General features: G+C 45.8%; 1 protein-coding gene across 4 annotated transcripts in view; it reads left to right on the top strand.

The window, feature by feature from the left end:
- ARHGAP24 (Rho GTPase activating protein 24) overlaps nucleotides 1-20,785 on the top strand; it is a 682,757-nt gene that overhangs the window by 134,706 nt on the left and 527,266 nt on the right. Inside the window, exon 1 of one of the 4 annotated variants that reach the window (XM_068233496.1) lies at nucleotides 6,308-6,432. The exons of the other annotated variants lie outside the window; for them this stretch is intronic. The gene's annotated coding sequence lies outside the window, so the exon portion shown is untranslated. Of the gene's footprint in view, nucleotides 1-6,307; nucleotides 6,433-20,785 lie in introns of those variants that run through there. 4 annotated transcript variants of the gene reach the window in all.

The following is a 20,785-nucleotide window of genomic DNA, read 5'->3' as shown; positions in this document are numbered from 1 at the left end:
CTGAAATGGCGAGCCACCGGAGTCAATACAGACAGGTCAATTTGGCTATTCTCTTTATTTTTCTTTTTTCCCCGGATGCTGGTAATGTGCTCACCAATCCTGGACCGAAGCTCCCGTTTGGTCTTTCCTACATAGAAAGCTCAGCAGGGACAAAGCAGTAAATAGACGACCAAAGTGGTCTCACAATTTACAAAGTGTGCCAAAGACCAATGTCTGCCATCCGGCAGCTTGATATCCCTTCCCACTCTCATATAGCGGCAGACAGAGCAGCCTCCGCAGGTGTATGTGCCTGTGACGCGGCAATGCCCCGAACCTGCACCTGATCCCTGGAAGTGACTCCTGACTAGGAGATCACCCAGGGAGGGGGCCCTGCGAAAGGATAGAGCAGGTCTAGGTGGCATCAAGGGGCCAATCAGGGGGTCATTTTGTAGGATGTACCAGTGTCTTTGCAGGGCATGTGTGATCTTTGAGTGCTCAGTGCAAAATCGTGTAACAAACCGCGGGGAGTCATTCGCCTGGGCTCGGGTGGATGGTTTGCTTATCAAGGAGTCTCTGCCACTACAACGTGCACGTTCATAGGCTTTTCTCAGGCATCTATCCCCATAGCCTCTCGCTCTGAATCTGGAACGCAGTTCCTTGGCCTCCCGTTGGAAGGTCTCATCTCCAGAACAATTCCGTCTAATGCGGAGATACTGACCCATGGGGATACCCCGTACTGTGTGACGGGGATGGAAGCTATCTGCCCTGAGCAGAGAATTTGTAGCCGTGACCTTCCTATAAAGGGAGGTTATTATTCTACCAGAATCATCCACAGAAATTAGTAAATCCAAGAAAGGAATGCTCGTTCCTGAGAATTCAGAGGTGAAATGGAGGTTACGGTCATTGATGTTGAGAATCTGAATAAATTTCTTTAAATGGGGCATGGTGCCTGACCATAAAATGAGGATATCGTCTATGTACCTGTGCCACGATAAAATGTGGCACAGGTACATAGAGAGGGCCTCACTGGAGACTAGCATCCTTTCCCACTCCCCCAGGTACAGGTTGGCATATGAAGGGGCACACGTGGTGCCCATTGCCGCACCCTGCACCTGGAGGTAGTGGTTGCCCTCAAAAACAAAGTAGTTGTTCGTTAGCAGAAACTCCAAGATTGAGGACAAAAACATACTATGAGGTATGCATTGTACACCAAGCTCACTTAGGAAAGTTTCAACCGCTTGTACACCTTTATCATGCGGGATGCTGGAATAGAGGGCCTCCACATTGAGGGCCACCAAGATAGTACCTACTGGTACCTGTAAGTCATTAAGGATTTGTAAAAGATGCGACGTGTCCCTGATGTAAGACGGCAGGGCCTGAACGTGGGGTTGCAGATGTTTGTCCAGATATATGCTGATTCGTTCAGTCAGGGAACCACAACCTGAGACTATAGGACGTCCCGGTGGTTTCTCCAATCTCTTATGGACCTTAGGCAACGCATAAAAGGTCGGTAAGACCGGGTCTTTGACCTTAAGATAAACCGCTGTTTGTGCATCTACAACACCACGTTCCGCCGCATCGTCGATGATCTGAAAAAGAATCGATTGACATCGTGAGACCCTCAATGGGGAGGCCCGCACATAACACTCCCGCTTACCAAGAATGTCCATACACATGTCCCTGTATGCTGACACTGTCATCACTACAACATTGCCACCCTTGTCCGAGGATTTAATTATCCAGGAGTTTTGATTTTTCAAAAACTCGAGGGCCGAGCGTTTTTCAGTAGTTAAATTTGATTCAATGGAGGATTGTTGGCGTTTTGCTCCCATGGAAGCGAACTCCTCCTCAACCACTGATATGAAAGTCTTCAAACTGGGATTCATGGAAAACGGTGGAAAGAAGGTCGACCTGTTACGTAAACCCAGTTCAGGTAGAGTGGGTGGATGGTACCTAACCATAGGCGCTCCCACCCCCAAAAGTTCACCTGATGATGATGACTCTGAGTCATTTGATTCCAAATGGAGACTTTCCAAAGCCTCCAATGCTCTCAAGTCCTCCTCTGTCCACCGTTCACCGTCATGATCACCAGATGAAGTACTAAAAGATTTTTTCTTTTTAGTGGCAAGTGACTGGAGGAGGATCCGCCTACCAAAAAGGTGCAAATCCGTAATTAGGTCAAAGGTATTCGCCCTATAATAAGGGCAAAATCCTAAGCCTTTTGAAAGTAAAGTAATCACTGGAAGTGGTAGTTCAGAGTTAGTCAAGTTAATTACTTGCAGATTATCGCCCATAGATTCTATCTTTTTGATGTCGCACCCAGACTTGTGCCCTGATCTAAAAAACACTCTGTGCAGACGATGAGCTCGATGAGCCCCCAGATGCTGAGTAGCCATCTGATTCGTCCTCCTTGGTGTGTTTTGTCTTTGATTGATTTAAACATGGTTCTAAATTCTTTTTGTCTTTTCTATCTTTTGTGGCCTTTTTGGGTTTATGCTGTTGTCCCGCTTTTTTAAGTCTGGTATTATTACTAATCGGGCTTGAACTTTGAGACTCGACTGGAGCAATGCTGCTCACCGAAGAGTCCGATTCCAAAGTGATCGGTGTAGTAGGGTTAAGTGGAATTTGTTTGGGCCTTGGTTTACGTGGGTTTGGTCGTTTAAATCCCCACCTAAATGCTGCCCCTATCTTGTAGGCAGTTCTATCTCTGAGGACCTTTTGGTCCCTCGAAAAAACCAAGTTTCTATTAAACTTACTGATATGGGATTCTAATTCAGTGTTCCGTTTCTTATAAAGGGGGTCCTCTGTCCAGTTTTTAAGGGAGTCAGTGACTCTTACAATTTCAGACTCAATATTGATTAAATCTGCCTCATCAAGTTCATTCATTAGCGTTAAGCAGACCTTTGCACAGGTCTCAAAATTCGCTTGCCACCTGCTCTTGAAATCCTCACTAAGATTTGTCCTGTGGGGAAAGACCTGGAATCTGAGCCAAAGGGGTGAAAAATTGTCATCTATGTAAAAAAATCTGCTTTAATTCTCTTGAGCATGGAGTTCACTAGAATGTCACAGGTTGCCACTGGAATCCTCCTCCATTTCTCCATGACAAAGCTGGCGGATGTTAGAGAACTTGTAATCCTCCTCCTTCCATTTGAGGATTACCCACAGATACTTTATCTGGAGACATGGTTAGCCAATGCAGGAATTTACCCTCAGTTTCTTTAGCAAGGCAGTGGTCGTCTGGGAGGTGCGTTTGAGCTTATTATCATGTTTGAATACTGCCCTGTGGCCCAGCTTCCGAAGGAATGGGATCATACTTTGCTTCAGTATGTCACAGTACATGTTGGCATTCATGGTTCCCTCAATTAACTGTAGCTCCCCAGTGCTGGCAGCACTCAGCCAGCCCCAAACCATAACTTCCACCACGTCTTTGTACTTCTCACCTGGTTTCTGCCACACACGCTTGACACCATCTGAACCAAATATGTTTATCTTGGTCTTATCAGACCACAGGGCATGGTTCCAGTAATCCATGTCTTTAGTCTGCTTGTCTTCAGCAGACTGTTTGCAGGCTTTCTTGTGAATCATCTTTAGAAACAGGTTTTCTTCTGTGTATTTGCAAAAGTCAATGTCTGAATATAGTACTGAGCATGTGGACTCAACTTCTTCGGTCAACTATAGCAAAGGCCTGTTCTTAGTGCAAACCACTGTATGGTCTTGGCCACCATGCTGCAGCTCAGTATTAGGGTGTTGTCAATCTTCTTATAGCTTAGGCCATCTTTATGTAGAGCCACAATTCATTTTTTAAGATTATGATTTATTATTATTTATTGTATTTATAAAGCGCCAACATATTACGCAGCGCTGGACAATAAATATATACAAGGATGACAGACATAACAAGGTTATACAACATAGAACAAAGTTATACATGCAAATTGTACAAAATACATGATCATGCAATATGGGCTGGTTAGGTAGGCCCAGTAATACAAGTACAGGCTGTCATAGGACAGGAGTACATGATCCTGTAGATTACACTAGGGAATGGAGGACCCTGCCAGAGGCTTACAATCTAAAGGGTGTTGTGGAAACACTAGGTGGGGCTGTTAAATATTCAGTAAAGAGTTACTGTGTGGTAGGAGGTGGGTAGGCCATCATAAAGAGGTGGGTTTTTAGGGCTTGCTTGAATGTGGAAAGAGGGAGCAAGTCTGATGGGTGGTGGAAGGGCGTTCCAGAGGGTGGGGGCAGCTCTTGAGAAATCCTGCAGGCGGGCATGGGAGTGTGAAATGCGTGGGGTGGTGAGGCGAAGGTCGTTGGAGGATCGGAGGGGGCGACCTGGTGTATACCTGTGAACAAGCTCCGAGATGTAGGTAGGGCAGGTTTTGTGCACAGATTTATACGCCAGGCATAGAATCTTGAAAGTTGTCCCTAAACGGATAGTGAGCCAGTGCAGGGATTCACAAAGGGGAGATGTGGATGCGGAGCGGTGCGAAGAATGGATGAGTCTTGCAGCCGCGTTCATCACTGATTGCAGGGGGGCAGTGCGTTTCAAGGGGAGGCCAGAAAGGAGGGAGTTACAGTAATCAAGGCAGGAGATGATGAGGGCATGGATGAGCAGTTTGGTCATGTCCGGAGTTAAGAAGGGGCGGATCTTGGAGATATTCCGGAGGTGGAAATTGCAGGCTCTGGTGATGTTTTTGATTTGTGGGATGAAGGAGAGTTCAGAGTCCAAGGTGACACCCAGACAGCGGGCCTGGGAGGTGAATGGTTGTGTTATAGATTGTCAGGTGGAAATCTGGGAGGGATGCAGCAGCATGGGGTGGAAAGATCAGGAGCTCAGTTTTGTCTAGGTTAAGCTTCAGGAACCTAGCAGACATCCAGGAGGAAATTGCTGAGAGACACGAGGAGACCTTGTTTATGGTGGTGGATGAGAGATTGGGGGTATGGAGGTAAATCTGCGTGTCATCGGCATAGAGGTGATATTTGAAGCCCAGGTAGTAGATAAGTTTGCCAATTGAGGAAGTGTATATGGAGAAAAGAAGGGGGCCCAGAACAGAGCCCTGGGGGACCCCAACTGTGAGGGGGGCAACGGTTGAGGAGGAGCCATTGAAGGAAGTTGTGAAGAAACTCAGAGAGTTCTTTGCCATGAGGTGCCATATTGAATTTCCAGTGACCAGTATTTTTTTTTTTTTCACCAGTATTTTTTTTTCACCAGTATTTTTCCACCTTTCAGTACTTTGCAATGGAGTACTAAATATAGGTGAATAAGTACTGTCAAAATTATAACATACTTCTAGTTGTCTCATGATGAAAAAGAGGTGTGTGCAATGAAAAATTTGTGATGGGAATTTTAAAATGAGAGTATTTCAGGGAAGCATCACACTTGTATGTGGAAAAACAGCAGCATTTTCCATGAATGAAAGTTTTCCAAAAAAAAAAAAAAAAAAGCTGGCGCTCCTGTTTTTTTTTTTTCCAACATCGCCTGCGATTGCCATGCTGACAACTTCCATGCTCTTTAGGGTAATAAAGATGGCCCGAACGGTTCACCAGCGAACAGTTCCAGGCGAACTTCCGGGGTTCGCGATCGCGGAGAACCGCCAACTTTTCCGGAAGTTAGATTCGCCCCCATAGTACATCATCAGGGTCAACTTTGACCCTCTACATCACAGACAGTCAGCAGGCACATTGTAGCCAATCAGGCTACACTCCCTCCTGGAGGCCCTCCCCCCTTATAAAGTGCAGGCAGTGTCAGGCATTGGACTCAGTCGTTTGCCTGCAGTAATTAGAGAAGGGAGACCTGCTGCAGACTCTCATAGGGAAAGCTTAGTTAGGCTCTTGTAGGCTTGTTAGCTTGCTCCTTGCTGATTCTTATTGCTAAAAAAGCACCCCTCAATAGCTCTTTTGAGAGCTAATCTTGTTCTTGTTATTCCTTATATTAAATTTTGATACACTATGTGGGGCGTGTTTGTCCTCTTATGCAGGGCCGTGCCGAGGCAGAGGCCGGACAGGCTGCAGTCTCTGAGCGCTTCCACTAGAGGGCGCATTCCTCTTCACTCTCCCCGCCTGCCCCATTCCTTCGCTCTCTCTTCCCTCCTGCTCTCCAATCTCCCCTGCTACAAATATCTATGAATCCCCTCATTGTCCTCCTATGTGGCACAGAGCACTCCCTCCTGCCCTGAGGTGTAACAGCCACACTGTCATCAAAGAGTTGACAGGCACAGCTGTGTGCATCAGGTTGCTAGACAACAGCAGGAAGCCGTCTTCTGCTGGAATGGAACTGTTGTCGGCTTCCTGCAGAGTTGCCTCAGGATAACTCATTATGCAGGTGTGAATCTGTGAGCTGAACAAGGGACCCCCTGCTAGGATTCAGGCAGCAGTGCTGACCCTGCTCATGGATCATTGAGCAGGAGGGACAGAGACCCAGCTGTTGTTGCCTTGGAAGAAGCAGATATGGTGAGGGGAATGGGGGCTTTGAAAGGGCAGAAAGATACACTGCAGTATTGAGAACTGTGTGTGTGTGTAGTGTGTGTGTAGTGTGTGTATGTGGTGTGTGTGTAGTGTGTGTATGTGGTGTGTGTAGTGTATGTATGTGGTGTGTGTGTGTGTATATGCTGTGTATGTGTGTGGTGTGTGTGTGTATGTGGTGTGTAGTGTGTGTGTATATGGTGTGTGTGTGTGTGTATGTGGTGTATGTGTGTGGTGTGTGTGTGTGTGTGTTGGTGGTGTGTGTGTATGTGTGTGGTATGTGTGTGTGGTGTGTGTATGTGTGTGTGTATGTGGTGTGTGTGTATATGTGGTGTGTGTGTATGTTGTGTGTGTGTGTGTGTGTGCGTATGTGGTGTGTGTGTGTGTGTGCTGTGTATGTGTGTGGTGTGTGTGTATGTGGTGTGTAGTGTGTGTGTATATGGTGTGTGTGTGTGTGTGTATGTGGTGTATGTGTGTGGTGTGTGTGTTTGTGGTGGTGTGTGTATGTGTGTGGTATGTGTGTGTGTGTGTGTGGTGTGTGTGTGTATGTGGTATGTGTGTGTGTGTGTATGTAGTGTGTGTGTATATGGGGTGTGTGTGTCTGTGTGTGTGTGTGTGTGTATGTGGTGTGTGTGTGGTGTGTGTGTGTGTTGGTGGTGTGTGTGTATGTGTGTGGTATGTGTGTGTGGTGTGTGTGTATGTGGTATGTGTATGTGGTGTGTGTGTGTATATGTGGTGTGTGTGTATGTTGTGTGTGTGTATGTGTGTGTGTGTGTGTGTGTGCGTATGTGGTGTGTGTGTGTGTGTGTATGTGCTGTGTATGTGTGTGGTGTGTGTGTATGTGGTGTGTAGTGTGTGTGTATATGGTGTGCATGTGTGTGTGTGTGTGTGTGTGGGTGTGTGTGTGGGTGTGTGTGTGTATGTGGTGTATGTGTGTGGTGTGTGTGTTTGTGGTGGTGTGTGTATGTGTGTGGTATGTGTGTGTGTGTGTGGTGTGTGTGTGTATGTGGTATGTGTGTGTGTGTGTATGTAGTGTGTGTGTATATGTGGTGTGTGTGTATATGTGGTGTGTGTGTATGTTGTGTGTGTGTGTGTGTGTGTATGTGTGTGTGTGTGTATGTGGTGTGTATGTGGTGTGTGTGTGTGTGTGTGTGTGGTGTGTGTGTGTGTATGTGGTGTGTGTGGTGTGTGTGTGTGTATGTGGTGTGTGTGTGTGTGTTTGTGTATGTGGTGTGTGTGATTGTGGTGTGTGCCTGTGTCTGTGTGTGTTTTAGGTGGGGCATACATTCAAATGTACTAGAGATTAAGAAAGGCAGAATGCTTTTTACATACCTGGGACTTCTTCCAGCCCACTTTAGTCCATTAGTTCCCCTGATATCTTCCCAGTCCCAGCCTCGTGCTCCTCCTGATCGCGGTCCTGCAGCAGGAAGTGTTTTGGGCATGCGTCTCTGGCTGTATACTTACCTGGGGCTTCCTTAACCTCCTTGCTGGTCTAAAAAATCTGGCAAGGAGGCAGCGCCGCACTTTTTTTTAATTTATTTATTTTTTAAATCATGTAGCGAGCCCAGGGCTCGCTACATGATAGCCGCTGAGCGGCAGCATCCCCCCACCCACTCCGATCGCCTTTGGCGATCAGAGTATGCAGGAAATCCCGTTGAGAACGAGATTTCCTGCAGGGCTTCCCCGGTCGCCATGGCAATGGGGCGGGATGACGTCACCGGCGTCATGGACGTCGGGACGTCACAGGGAATCCCGAACCGCCCCTCAGCGCTGCCTGACACTGATTGGCCAGGCTGCGCAGGGGTCTGGGGCGGGGGGGGGGGGGCGGCTCGGCGCGGCGGGTAGCGGCGAATCGGCGGCGAGCGGTGGCGATCGCGTACTACACGCAGCTAGCAAAGTGCTAGCTGCGTGTAGGAAAAAAAATTATGCAAATCGGCCCAGCGCGGCCAGAGAAATCCTCCTGCGCAGGTTACCCCGAGCTGAGCTCGGGATGTCCGGCAAGGAGGTTAAGCCTCGTTAAGGTTGCTTGTCCCGCGCCATCTCCCTGGGCGACTCCTGTTACCTGCAATTGTCCCTGAATGCCTGGCCGAGTCGCGCTTCCCTGTCATGCTCCTGACCCTGGGAGCGTTCCCTACGTCCTTGCAGTAGTGCTATAGTTTCCCAAATTACCTGCTCTGGGGAAAGGGGGGGGCGCACTTTGGAATCTCTGCCTCTGGTGCTGGGAAGTTTTGTCCCGGTCCTGCTCTTATGTGTGTCTGTCACTGTAACTGGCTGAGTAACCTAACCTTTCTGACAATCATGGCTTGAAATCCAACTCATCTTCAAAGTGAGGCATAGAAATGTTCACTGAAATGCTCATAATTATTGGGCGCATCCAAATTTTATGCAAACTGTATTCTACACTGAGTCCATCTTCTTTCATGACACCATTCTACTGATAAACATAATCATTAAATATACTACTGTTGCACAATGACGACATTAGCTAGTTACTCTTGGTCAGGGGAGGACTGGGACCTTTTGGCCTGGGGGGACAACACAAACTAGAGGCCCGTTTCACGGCATCCCCAGCCCAAAGCCATATCTTTCTTGTGTGCAAATCTTCAAATTGTGATGACTAACAGCCACACACACACACACATACACACACACACTATGTACCTGATGCCTAACCCCATTTCTCCGCACAATCTACCTGTCTGTCTCTGATGCCTAACCTTAAAGGAGTTATCAGGCTTTTTTTTTTTTTTTTATGAAAATAAGTGCTACTTACCCAGGGCTCGTCCAACCCCAAGCTCCCAGCATGTCCCTTGCCGCAGCTCTGCAGTCAGCTGTTCGCTGCCACTGCCTCCCAGCCCCCGGCGATGACGTCAGGCCGATTGCGCCTGTGCGAGCGGCGCTGTCAATCACCGCCACATGGACCAGAGCGTACTGTGCAGACGCAGAACTACTGCGCCTGTGCAGTACACTCCGGTCCACGTGGCGGTGATTGACAGTGCTGCTCGCACAGGCGCAGTACAGGCCGACATCCAGGTCGGACTGGTGCCATCGCCGGGGACTGGGAGGCAGCAGCAGCGAATGGCTGACTGCAGAGCTGCGGCGAGGGACATGCTGGGAGCGTGGGGCTGGAGGAAGCCCCGGGTAAGTAGCACTTATGTCATTAAAAATGCCTGATAACTCCTTTAAACAACCCCCCCCCACACACACACACACACAAACCTACCTACCTGGTGATGCCTAACCCCACTCCTGCCCACCCACCATACAAACTACTTGTCTGACACCTACCCCATCCCCCCCCCCTCCAACTACCTGTTTGACAGTGCCTAACTGCCTGCCTCCCCCCTCCCCTGCCGCCAGTCACACCACAAGAAGAAAAAAGTTCCCCCTCAGGCCAGGGTCAGAATGGGGTAGATTATCACACAAAAAAAAACTCAGAGGGCACTGGCCTGGGCAGAGAATTGAATTTGACAGCAGTAGCAGGCATGCAGCAAAGTGTGAGGAACTCAGTGACAAGAAGGGAGAAGAAGTACAGAAACAAAATTTATAAAAACCACCTTCTCCTCTGGCAACCTGGACCCGACCTCCTCTATCCTCCTGTCTCCTCAGTCCTATCCTACACCTCCTCCTTCTCCACAGCAGCAATCAGCTATAGGTGGCATCTCCGACTCCCAGCCTCCAGAGTGTCCAACTCCTCCAGCCAGGACAGCCAGCCAGCCACTCGTAGCCGCAGCTCCAGCCCCCCCAGCACAGAAAGCTGAAGAGTGAGACAGCTCACTCCGACGACACCTCAGGCACAGCAGCACAGGGGAGGACTGAGTCCGACTCCTTCAGCCAGCCACTCGTACCCACAGCTCCAGGCCCCCAGCCCCCCCAGCACAGAAAGCTGAAGAGTGAGACAGCTCACTCCGATGACACCGCAGGCACAGCAGCACGTTGCGGGCGGCAATGGCTCCAGGCGGGGGGTGGAGTCAAGCAGGGTCAACCCACCGGGCCGGAGAGGACCTAAGCTATTTGTGTCCTTGTGCCGCTCACATCCACGCACAAGGGCACACCACGGCCGGCCGCCTCAGCCCCTTCTCTGATTGGATACTTCAACTTGCCGGGAAATATCGCGCGAGGTTGCGATCCCAACTGCGAACCTGTCACCTGTTGTATGTCTGCGGCCGCTGCGTATAGCAGCAGCTGGCCCTAATTACTTAAGATTCGGGCGGCCCGGGGGGCAGTTGCCCCCCGTCCCCCTGGGCCAGTCCTCCCCTGCTCTTGGTCTACTTTAGCAAAATTTGTCAGAAGAGGATCAGAAACAAAGGTTGCTGAAAGTAACAGTTTAATGGCGTTGGATGATAGATAGGTATGTTTGCCACTCCTTGCGCCCAATGAATAGGGACATGATAATGACATGGTGACATGATATAGAGAAGAAACCCTCAGTCTTGATAGTCTTGTGCCAATGTAGAGCAAACAGTTTTCATTCTGGGTTGATAGTGCACAGGAATGCAGAGGTACTTTTCATCACATGTGTCTCATAGAAAAAGACAGCAAGTTTCCTTTCTGAAGGAAAATACCGCCAGGGACAGTATAAGCATCAAATTCCACTGAGGCTCAGTAACTGTATTTATCAGTGTATTATGAGAAGACAGTTCATAGATAACAGAACCTGGAGTGTGTGACTGTAAGGCTTAGTTCACACTGCAAAATGCAATCGCTAATGCTTAGCAATTGCGATTTTGCAAAGTGATTATGAGAGCAATTTTTGAATTAATGTACATTTTTTGCACATTCATTCAAGCTGAATCGCTACAAAAAATGCAACATGTAGCGGGTGTGTGATTTTAGCAAAAACATAATGCTGCTTCAGGAAATCCTCATAGGGTTACGTTAGCCAAGTGCGTTTTCAAACGTGGGCGCTTTGAAACGTTCACCCTGAACTGTTTTGCATGCATTTTGTTTTACATGCGGATTTGCATTAGAAGTAACTTACAAGTGAAACTCAAAAAATTAGAATATTGTGCAAAGTCCATTTATTTCAGTATACAACTTAAAGGGCAGGAACACACTAAGCAGAAACGCATATGTGTTTTCTATAGCACATAGTGGAAAACACATATGCGATTCTGCCCAGTGTGTTCCTAGCCAAAAGGTGAAACTAATATATGAAATTGGAACCCTTTGCAGATGTTTTGGATTAGTTAGCTGATTAGAGTCTGACACTTTGAGCCTACATTATTGAACATTTTCTATTCGTCTGAGATTTTAATTTTGGGTTCTCATAAGCTGTAAGCCGTAATCATCAAAATTATAACAAATAAAGGCTTGAAATACTGTATATCACTCTGCATGTAATGAGTCTATTTCAAAATTTTTGTTTCACCTTTTAAGTTGAATTAGTGAAATAAATGGACTTTTGCACGATATTCTAATGTTTCAAGTTTCACCTGGACAAGCAATATAAATCAATGGTGTGCTTGCGGGGGAAAAAAAATACAGCCCACAGCATAATTTTTCGAACTGCATGTATTTTCTCGTTAACAATAATTATGTACTGCAGCAAAATATATGTGGTGTACTGCATAGAAACATGCATGGTTGCAAATATACACACATGTTTTTGCTTCAAATCTGAAACCCTGCTTTCATGTTTATTAGACCATTGTGACGATAAATATCCTTGGTCAAATTAGGAATACATAAATACCATATGGTATTGCATCAGAACCCACTTATGACCATAAAATACTAAATTTAATTCTTTACAGCTGTGATCTTTCCACCCACAGTATATGAGTTTTTAAATATCCATCACAAAGAGCTCTTTGCTTTTGGCATATAAAGATTGAGTCTTGTTTTGCAACGTGCAGTGGAGACACAGTGAAGTGATACTTGTCTGGCCCGATTTATGCCTTAACCACCCTGGCGTTCTGATTAAATCGCCAGGGTGGCTGCGGGAGGGTTTTTTTTAAATAAAAAAAAAACTATTTCATGCAGCCAACTGAAAGTTGGCTGCATGAAAGCCCACTAGAGGGCGCTCCGGAGGCGATCTTCCGATCGCCTCCGGCGCCCAGAATAAACAAGGAAGGCCGCAATGAGCGGCCTTCCTTGTTTTGCTTATATCGTCGCCATAGCGACGAGCGGAGTGACGTCATCGACGTCAGCCGACGTCCTGACGTCAGCCGCCTCCGATCCAGCCCTTAGCGCTGGCCGGAACTTTTTGTTCCGGCTACGCTGGGCTCAGGCGGCTAGGGGGGCCCTCTTTCGCCGCTGCTCGCGGCGAATCGCCGCAGAGCGGCGGCGATCAGGCAGCACACGCGGCTGGCAAAGTGCCGGCTGCGTGTGCTGCTTTTTATTTCGTTAAAATCGGCCCAGCAGGGCCTGAGCGGCAGCCGCTGGCGGTGTTGGACGAGCTGAGCTCGTCCAGACCGCTCAGCTGGTTATGAATGTGCCAGCAGAGCGGATTTTTTATAATTGCTTATCATCACTCATTAAACTGATATTTGTCATCCAGAACTTATTTTTACTGGAATAACAGCTTTATTCTGTAAATGTCAAACCACTCTGGTTTGTAGTAGCTGGAATTTAAAGCCCAGCTACTGGAAGCTGGAGGATAATATTCTTGTGACCCTCAATTCCAGCATTTGTTATTTTTGAAGGACATTAAACACAGAAGCCGGACACTCACTCACATGCATGTAACATAACTCACATTATTCTGAATGGGAGAACTGGGAGAAGAAGCAGGATCAGAATGTCCACAGGAGCAAGTCCTGCATGGTGAGTAACAGACCACCATAAAAACAACACTTTCACAGAACCATTACAGTTACAGGGTTAAACATTTCAGTGGAAAAATAGGAATATTATGCTGTCCAGAGTGCCGCTTATAAGCACTAGCAGCTCTTTTGCTCTTCATGAACACAAAACTCATTTAAAGCAAACCAAAAATTTAAAAAACCTGACTATTCATATACCCCCTTCCCCCTCCCCCCAAGTAGAACAGATTACCTCTGTTACTCTCCCTAATAACATTAAGAGTAGGGGAACTTATAACATACAGTATATCATAGACACGTGAATATATATGCAATTTGTATTGGAAAATGTGCTGTTTTAAATCTGTCATCTTTGTAAATAGATGTGGTTTTGTAAAAATCAACTGTTTAAACTTTTTTTTACTTAAAATGTATGACCAACCTCATAAATACTGTACCTCATCATCATCATGTACATACAACATATGTGGTACATAGTCATCAGTCCCCTAAAAACTACTATTAGTTAAATAGCCTCCTATTCTTCGTATAATTAATTAGTAATGTGGGGACTTCTTTTGCGTTTATATAGAACTCTTACTCTCTGGTACACAATTACATGACATTAAATATTGGTAAAATTGCCACTTGCAACTTGCATGTGGGAAGTTTACCATTTGTTTGTTAATCTGCCCCATTTCACATAGTACTTAGGTACCCCTACATACATGTAATTGAAACATTACAGCAATTAGAAAAGTGCATGTCAGAACATGGTACTACATGCAAAAGAGGAGGTATAACCAGGAGCAGTTCTAGACTTGTGAGGATGCGTCTTCCCCCCAGCCCCTCCTCCCCCCGAATTGGAATGTTCGCACATCACCAAACAATTTGCACCATATGTTATAGCCGCTGTGCGACCCAAAAATAAAAGTCAGTTATAGGTGCCTCCATTATAGGTAGCCAAGTATAGGTGCCCCCAGTAAAGGTAGCCAAGTATAGATAGCCAAATACAGGTGCCCCCAGTATAGATACCCAGGTATAGTTGCCCCCAGTATAAGTTAACCAGGTAGTTGCCCCCAGTATAGGTACCCAGTAATAGTTGCCCCTAATATAGGTAGCCTGGTATAGGTGCCCCCAGTATAGATAGCCTATTATAGTTGCCCCAGTATAGGTAGCCAGGTATAGGTGCCCCCAGCACTCCATCACAGTCCCTGGTCTTCCTTGCTAGACCTCAGATCAGCAGTTTCCTGGCCGCAGGTAGAGCAGAGACAGAAGAGCGATCTGAGGTCTAGTGCGGTGGACTAGGGACTGTGGTGGTAGAGGAGTAGGTTGCCGACTTGAGAAGGTAATCGATTGGCGGCCAGGAAGGGAGGGGCGGCGTCATGTCGCCCCTTTGAAAGATGCCGTCTGTTGCAAGTCGTTCGGGTGATGTCATGAAAGGTCCGCCCCTGGGTATAACTAAGATTCATATGACTACTGTGCCATGGAAGTAAATAGTTGGACAAACAAAAAAATGTTGTTGTGATTACTGTTATCTGTACTTTGCGTTTGGAACAATAAACTAAGAAAATTTTGTTTTTTATCTTGGGCTGAAGATATATGATGAGAAAATACCACTGTCATTTTTAGCGGCATAGATAAAATACATTAATATTCAAGGTAGTGAATGTTCTGTTTCAGCTTTTTGTTTCTGATACTAAAATCATAAATATAATGTAAGTCAGGGACAGGAGTTTAGAACAGAAATTTAAAGCAGTTGTTATAATGCTCACCCCTCATGATGCATTGCAGCCCCTATGGAAAGTGTGATCAATAAAAAGATTGAGCTGAGATCATTGTATATAAAGGTGGAGTCATTTTGATATGGCATTATTTTTAAAAATAGCAATATTGTATTTTCAGTTTTGTTTATAAGTATCAGATGAGAATATTACTTTTCCCCATATTATTGCATTACTACTGCCTTATCAGGGACTGTCCTTTCCTTGAAAGGAACCTGAAGCGAGAATTATATGGAGCCTTTTAAACAATACCAGTTTCCTGGCAGCCCTGCCGGTCTATTTGGCTACAGTAGTGCCTGAATCAGACAAGAAAAAAACATGCAGCTAATCTTATCAGATATGACTATAATGTGAGAAACACCTGATCTGCTGCACACTTGGTCAGGGTCTATAGCTAAAAGTATTAGAGGCAGAGTATAAGCAGGACAGCCAAGCAACTGGTATTGCTTAAAAATAAATAAATATGGCAGCCTCAAAATACCTCTTGCTGCAGGTTCTCTTTAAAGAACTAGTGGTTACAAATCGAACATTTTGTAAGTTGCCTCAGATTTTGTCCCGGGTCAAGTACCGTATATACTCGAGTATAAGCCGAGATTTTGGGTCCAAAAAAGTGGCCTAAAAGTGGGGGTCTCGGTATTGGGCCTAGCGGCAGGGAGGGGGGTCGGACCCCCCCCCCTCCCTCGCCTGGGTCCCCCGTCCTCCGCTCCCCTCCAGCTTTAAAGAGTTACGTCGCTGGCTGCATTGTAAGAGGCAACGGGCGGGGATCACTCACCTCTTCCTCGTTCCAGCATGCGCTCCACTGACGTCACTTCCTGCTACGCCGCAGGAAGTGTCGTCAGTGGAGCGCACGCTTCACGAGGAAGAGGTGAGTGATCCCCGCCCGTTGCCTCTTACAATGCAGCCAGCTGCTAGGCCCAATACCCCCTCCCTGCCCGCTATCCCCTCCAGCTCGGGCGGCCCCCCCACACCCACGGCCTGGGGGGGGGCGGCGATTTCTTTCAAGATTGCCTCAGGCGGCAAAAAGTCTAGGGCCGGGCCTGGTTGTGGCATTTCCTACCCCCGGCTTATACTCAGGACAATCAATTTTTCCTTTTTTTTAAGGGAAAAGTTAGGGGTCGGCCTATACTCGGGTCGGCTTATACGCGAGTTTATACGGTAATTACTATTCTTGTTGTTGCCAGTATTATAATTATTAAAATACTCATATGTTAGCACTACAAGCTAGGTACAGCTTGTTTAAGACCAGTTCATAGAAATCATAAGCAGGGTGATTGACTAGTGTACTTTAATGTTACTTATGCCCAATACTGGCATTAGTACACTTAAAATACGTGGGTAAGAATGTTAAACATCTTGCCTGATATTTTTTGTCAGGGAAAATATGCTTACAGTGTTTTTTTTCGGTGTATGTATATATATATATATATATATATATATATATATATATATATATATGTATATATATATTGTGGTGATCAGAGCAGATGTCTGTTTGGTTCTGGCCTGAATTTGGAGGAAAAAGTCCTGGATAATGATTGTTGTTGCAAGTTAGCAACAACATTATCCTGTAGGTTAGTTTGGGATCCAGAGCTGCCGTGTATTGGGAGTAGGGATGGTCGGAAATGCCAACTTCCGATTCCGCAGTAATTCCGCATTCCGCCATTGCCAAATACTGATTCCGCTTTCCGCTACCAATTTCCGCATTCCAATGCAGAATTTCGCGGAAATTCCGCCCGACTTTAAGATCGATTTTCTTAAAAACTATAAGGTCTTTTTGAAAACTTTTTTTGCATCTTGTTCAGAAGATTCTGTTTAATAAACCCTGAAAATTTGGTGTTTCTGCTATTAACCGTTAAAGTCGGCGGATTTTTACTGTAATGTAAATGCAGGAAATAGGCAGAAGCAGATTTTCTGCAATTTACAATACAGTAAAAATCGGCCGACTTTAGCGGTTAATAGCAAAGCCCCTGTAAGTCCTAGAAACACCGAATTTTCAGGGATTATTAAACTGAATCTTGTGAACGAGATGCAAAAAAAAGTTTTCAAAAAGACCTTATAGTTTTTGAGAAAATCAATGTTAAAGTCGGGCGGAATTTCCGTGATTTCCGCTAAGGTGTTCTGCCACACATATGCCAACCCTAAATAAAGTCTATTTTCTATTTTTGATACCCAAGAGGGACCGAGTTATTTTTCATTTTTATAGGAAATCCGCCTAACGCACTTACATTACCGATTTCCGCATTCCGATGCGGAAATGCAATTTCCGATCGGAATTTCGGAAATTGCATTTCCGCGGAATCTCAATGAGCATCCCTAATTGGGAGAAGGCCTGAGTCAGGCAGGCAGAGGGTTAATGAACTCACCTGTGGGAATTTGCATAAGTACCTGCATCAATCAGTATGCAGTGGGCTGTACGTGGAGCAAGCAGGCTCCAGAAAGGCTGTGTAGCCGAGAGGGCTGTCAGGCCTGTAGCAGCAGGGAAGCTGCTGATGCGGAAGTGCTGGACGGGAGTTAGACTATAGTACTGGTAAACCAGGAGAAGGCTGGAAAAAGGTGAGTGGCACCAGGACTGCCATTAGGCCCGTGGCAGGGGGTCACTGAAAAGCCAGTGTGGCTGAAGAAGGCTGTATACTTTTGTGCTGTGCCTACAGTGTGATTACTGAATTACTGAGTGTTTTATTTTGTTGCTGTTTATGGACATTGACTGACAATAAAGCTGGATTGTTTTATTTTTACCCTAAAAAACTCACTGGCTGAGTGGCTGGTGTGTTGTGACCCTTGATGCTGCTGACCTACTCTACCAATGAGTTAAAACCCCCAGAATACCACTATATATATGTATATATATATATATATATATATATATATATATATATATATATATATATATATATATACATACCAGTGTCTGGCTACAGTACTACTAAACAGACCAGGCCCAGTCTGAGTGTAGGGACTGACCAATCTGACCAATGCTCTACAAATCCCCATTCACGATTGCAGGCAGAGCTGCTGAGGTAGTAGAGTGGCATGCATTACTGCCAAATAACAATAGAGCAATTTACTACAGAGTCTATTTAGCTGCATCTCCAACCATAAGGGCCCGTTCACACTCGGGTGGTGTGGTATTTTTACCACACCCCACCGCTGGGCAATGAAAGTCTATAGAGACTTTCATACTGCCAAGGTACGACACGACGCCATGGAATTGACATTTTTGCTGCATCCCCAACGCTGGTCCAGAACTATGTTACCGCGTGTCTTCTGTGGCGACTTGCGGCGATCTGCTTATATGCATTTATGTCTGTTTTTTCTATCAGAGCATGGTCAGATTGTATGTATGTGATGGGACAATAAATTGCACTGTTCCTGAGAAGACTGTGTGTGGATCTGTTCTTTCGATTTATGGGTTACTGACTGCTGGGGATTCTTGCACCAACACCCACTGGACAGAGGTGTGCAATTCTATTTGATTGTATTGCGGTAATCTGCCTCAGCCCAGAAGTCATGTTAGTCTATGGCAATGCAGGGATTTTTTACAAATGACTGATGCGGCGTCACAATGCGCATGCAAATTATTCAGTGCAGAAGAGTCAGGAGGAAGTCATAACAGATGATCTGCATACTTGTTTCATGTAAGTGGCTGACATAGGATTATAGACAGAGAAAAAGCATTGCAGCCCAAAATAGCTAACATTTAGATAGTTGTTAGGAATCGGAACTCAGTACATTCCTGACATACACACACTTGTATGTTCCTGTTATGTTCTTGTTCGACCTGTCAGACTGAGATATAGGAGCAATGTTGCTGCTGTCACCCAGTGACAGCTTTAGGCATTACAGCAAGCTTACCTGATTCTCATTTAGCTAATTATTTACCAGGTGAGTCTGCTCTGTATGGCAGCTGGCCTGCAACAAAGTTCACCTAGAACACTCTGGGTTAATTAATGGTCTGGTGAGTCTGGTTTGCCTCTGCTCTCTCATGCCTGTGTTATAAAAGTCCTTTACTGCCTGGGCTCCATGCCAGTTATGTTGTTCAGCTTCCTGTCCAGCGAATAATGTGCTTTTGTATTGCTCTTTGTCCTAACTGTCCTCTGCTTTGGTTTGACTATGATTCTGTCTCATCCCCTGGTTCATCTGCTTGTCTGCTGGATCTTCTGTGTATGACCTCTGGTTGCGTTCTGACTAATGTTGGGCATACACGAGTCGACCCGGCGGCTCGATTAGCCGCCGGATCGACTCCTGCCGCGTCCCCGCTCGTCCCCGCGGGCGCCCGGATCGATTCCCGCTCGTCCCCGCGGGCATTTCTTATCTTCCTTTCGTTTGGCTTCTGTCGTCCGCCCGCAGGGATCGAGCGCGGAATCGATCCGTCGCGATATCGGACACGTCGGAAATTATCAATCGAGCCATCAGCGGCTCGATTGATAAGGGCCCGTCAACCCGTGTATGCCCAGCATTAGAGTTTGTTTATCCCTTGGATAAGTAAGTCATTTGACCTCCTGTGTATGAACTTTGACTCCATTCCTGGACTCTCTATTAGCTGGGTTTTTGGGTGTTTCATTGGTTACCTTGGCCTCAGATCCAACACTTTGCATGAATAACTCCTTGGGCAACCAAAGTCGGGTAGGCATAATCAGTCTCCCGTTAAAGCAAGGGCTTGGCTTTAGGTGCAGATACCAGTGGAGATTGGGGTATTGGGTTTGAAAGGTAACGAGTGATGACCTGGATACCTTAAATAGTTTGCCAATATTACTTTCTGTTTCATGAATGGTGTAAGCCTTGAGGCGTACATGTAATAATAGTGCTTGAATGTTTTGGTAAAGCCAGAATTTCGTTTTCTGCACTGGATATCCTATTGACAGATCAATCCGATAGTAAAATAATGATAATGTTGCCAATATTCTAGAATTGCATATCAACTCTAAAAAAACAGAGGTGGACTGTATTGGACTCCAAAGGCTGCAAAGGAAATTACAGAATTGTAAACTTAACATCAGTTGTGTGCAGACTATTTGAGGGGATGCTATACAAGACTTCATAGCAGAGAATATTCTTATTTGTCAGTATTAGCATGCGTTTACTAAGAACAGTTCTTGTTTCACTAATATGCCCAGCTTTTATGAGCTGGTGAATGCTATTGTAGAGATTGGGAATACTATAAATGTGATATACTTGGACTCTGAAAAGGCCTTTGATAATGTTCCCCACAACAGTCTGGTGCAAAAGTTGAGAATGCAAGGACTGGGGAAGAGTCTTTGTGCATGGATAGGGAACTGGCTAATGGACAGAAAGCAAAGACTTGTTGTTAAAGGATCATATTCAAAATGGGTGACTGTTTGCAATGGGGTCCCACAAGGGTCAGTACTGGGTCCAGTACTCTTCAATTGATGTATTAATGACCTAGTAGATGCAGTAGAAAGCAATGTTGCAACTTTTGCAGATGATACAAAATTGTGCTGAATTAATAACTCTCAGGAAGATAGAAGAATCTGGATAGGATGGCTATTTATTTGGGCACATAAATGACAGATGAAATTCAATGCTGAAAAATGTAAAGTCGTGCATTTTGGTCGTACCAATAATCTAGCCCCATACAAAATAAACGGGATACAGATGTGGACATCAAACTTGGAGAAGGACTTAGGAGTACTTGCTGACAACAAGTTAAAGGGAACCTAAACTGAAAAGGATAAGGATTTTTCCTTTTAAAATAATACCAGTTGCCTGACTCTCCTGCTGATCCTTTCTCCCTAATACTTTTTGCCACAGCCTCTCAACAAGCATGCAGATCAGGTTCTCTGACTGAAGTCA

This window comes from Hyperolius riggenbachi, chromosome 1, assembly GCF_040937935.1.
Source record: "Hyperolius riggenbachi isolate aHypRig1 chromosome 1, aHypRig1.pri, whole genome shotgun sequence".
Lineage (NCBI taxonomy): Eukaryota > Metazoa > Chordata > Amphibia > Anura > Hyperoliidae > Hyperolius > Hyperolius riggenbachi.
Note: the sequence above shows the minus strand (reverse complement) of the source record. Positions and strands in the feature narration are given on the sequence as shown.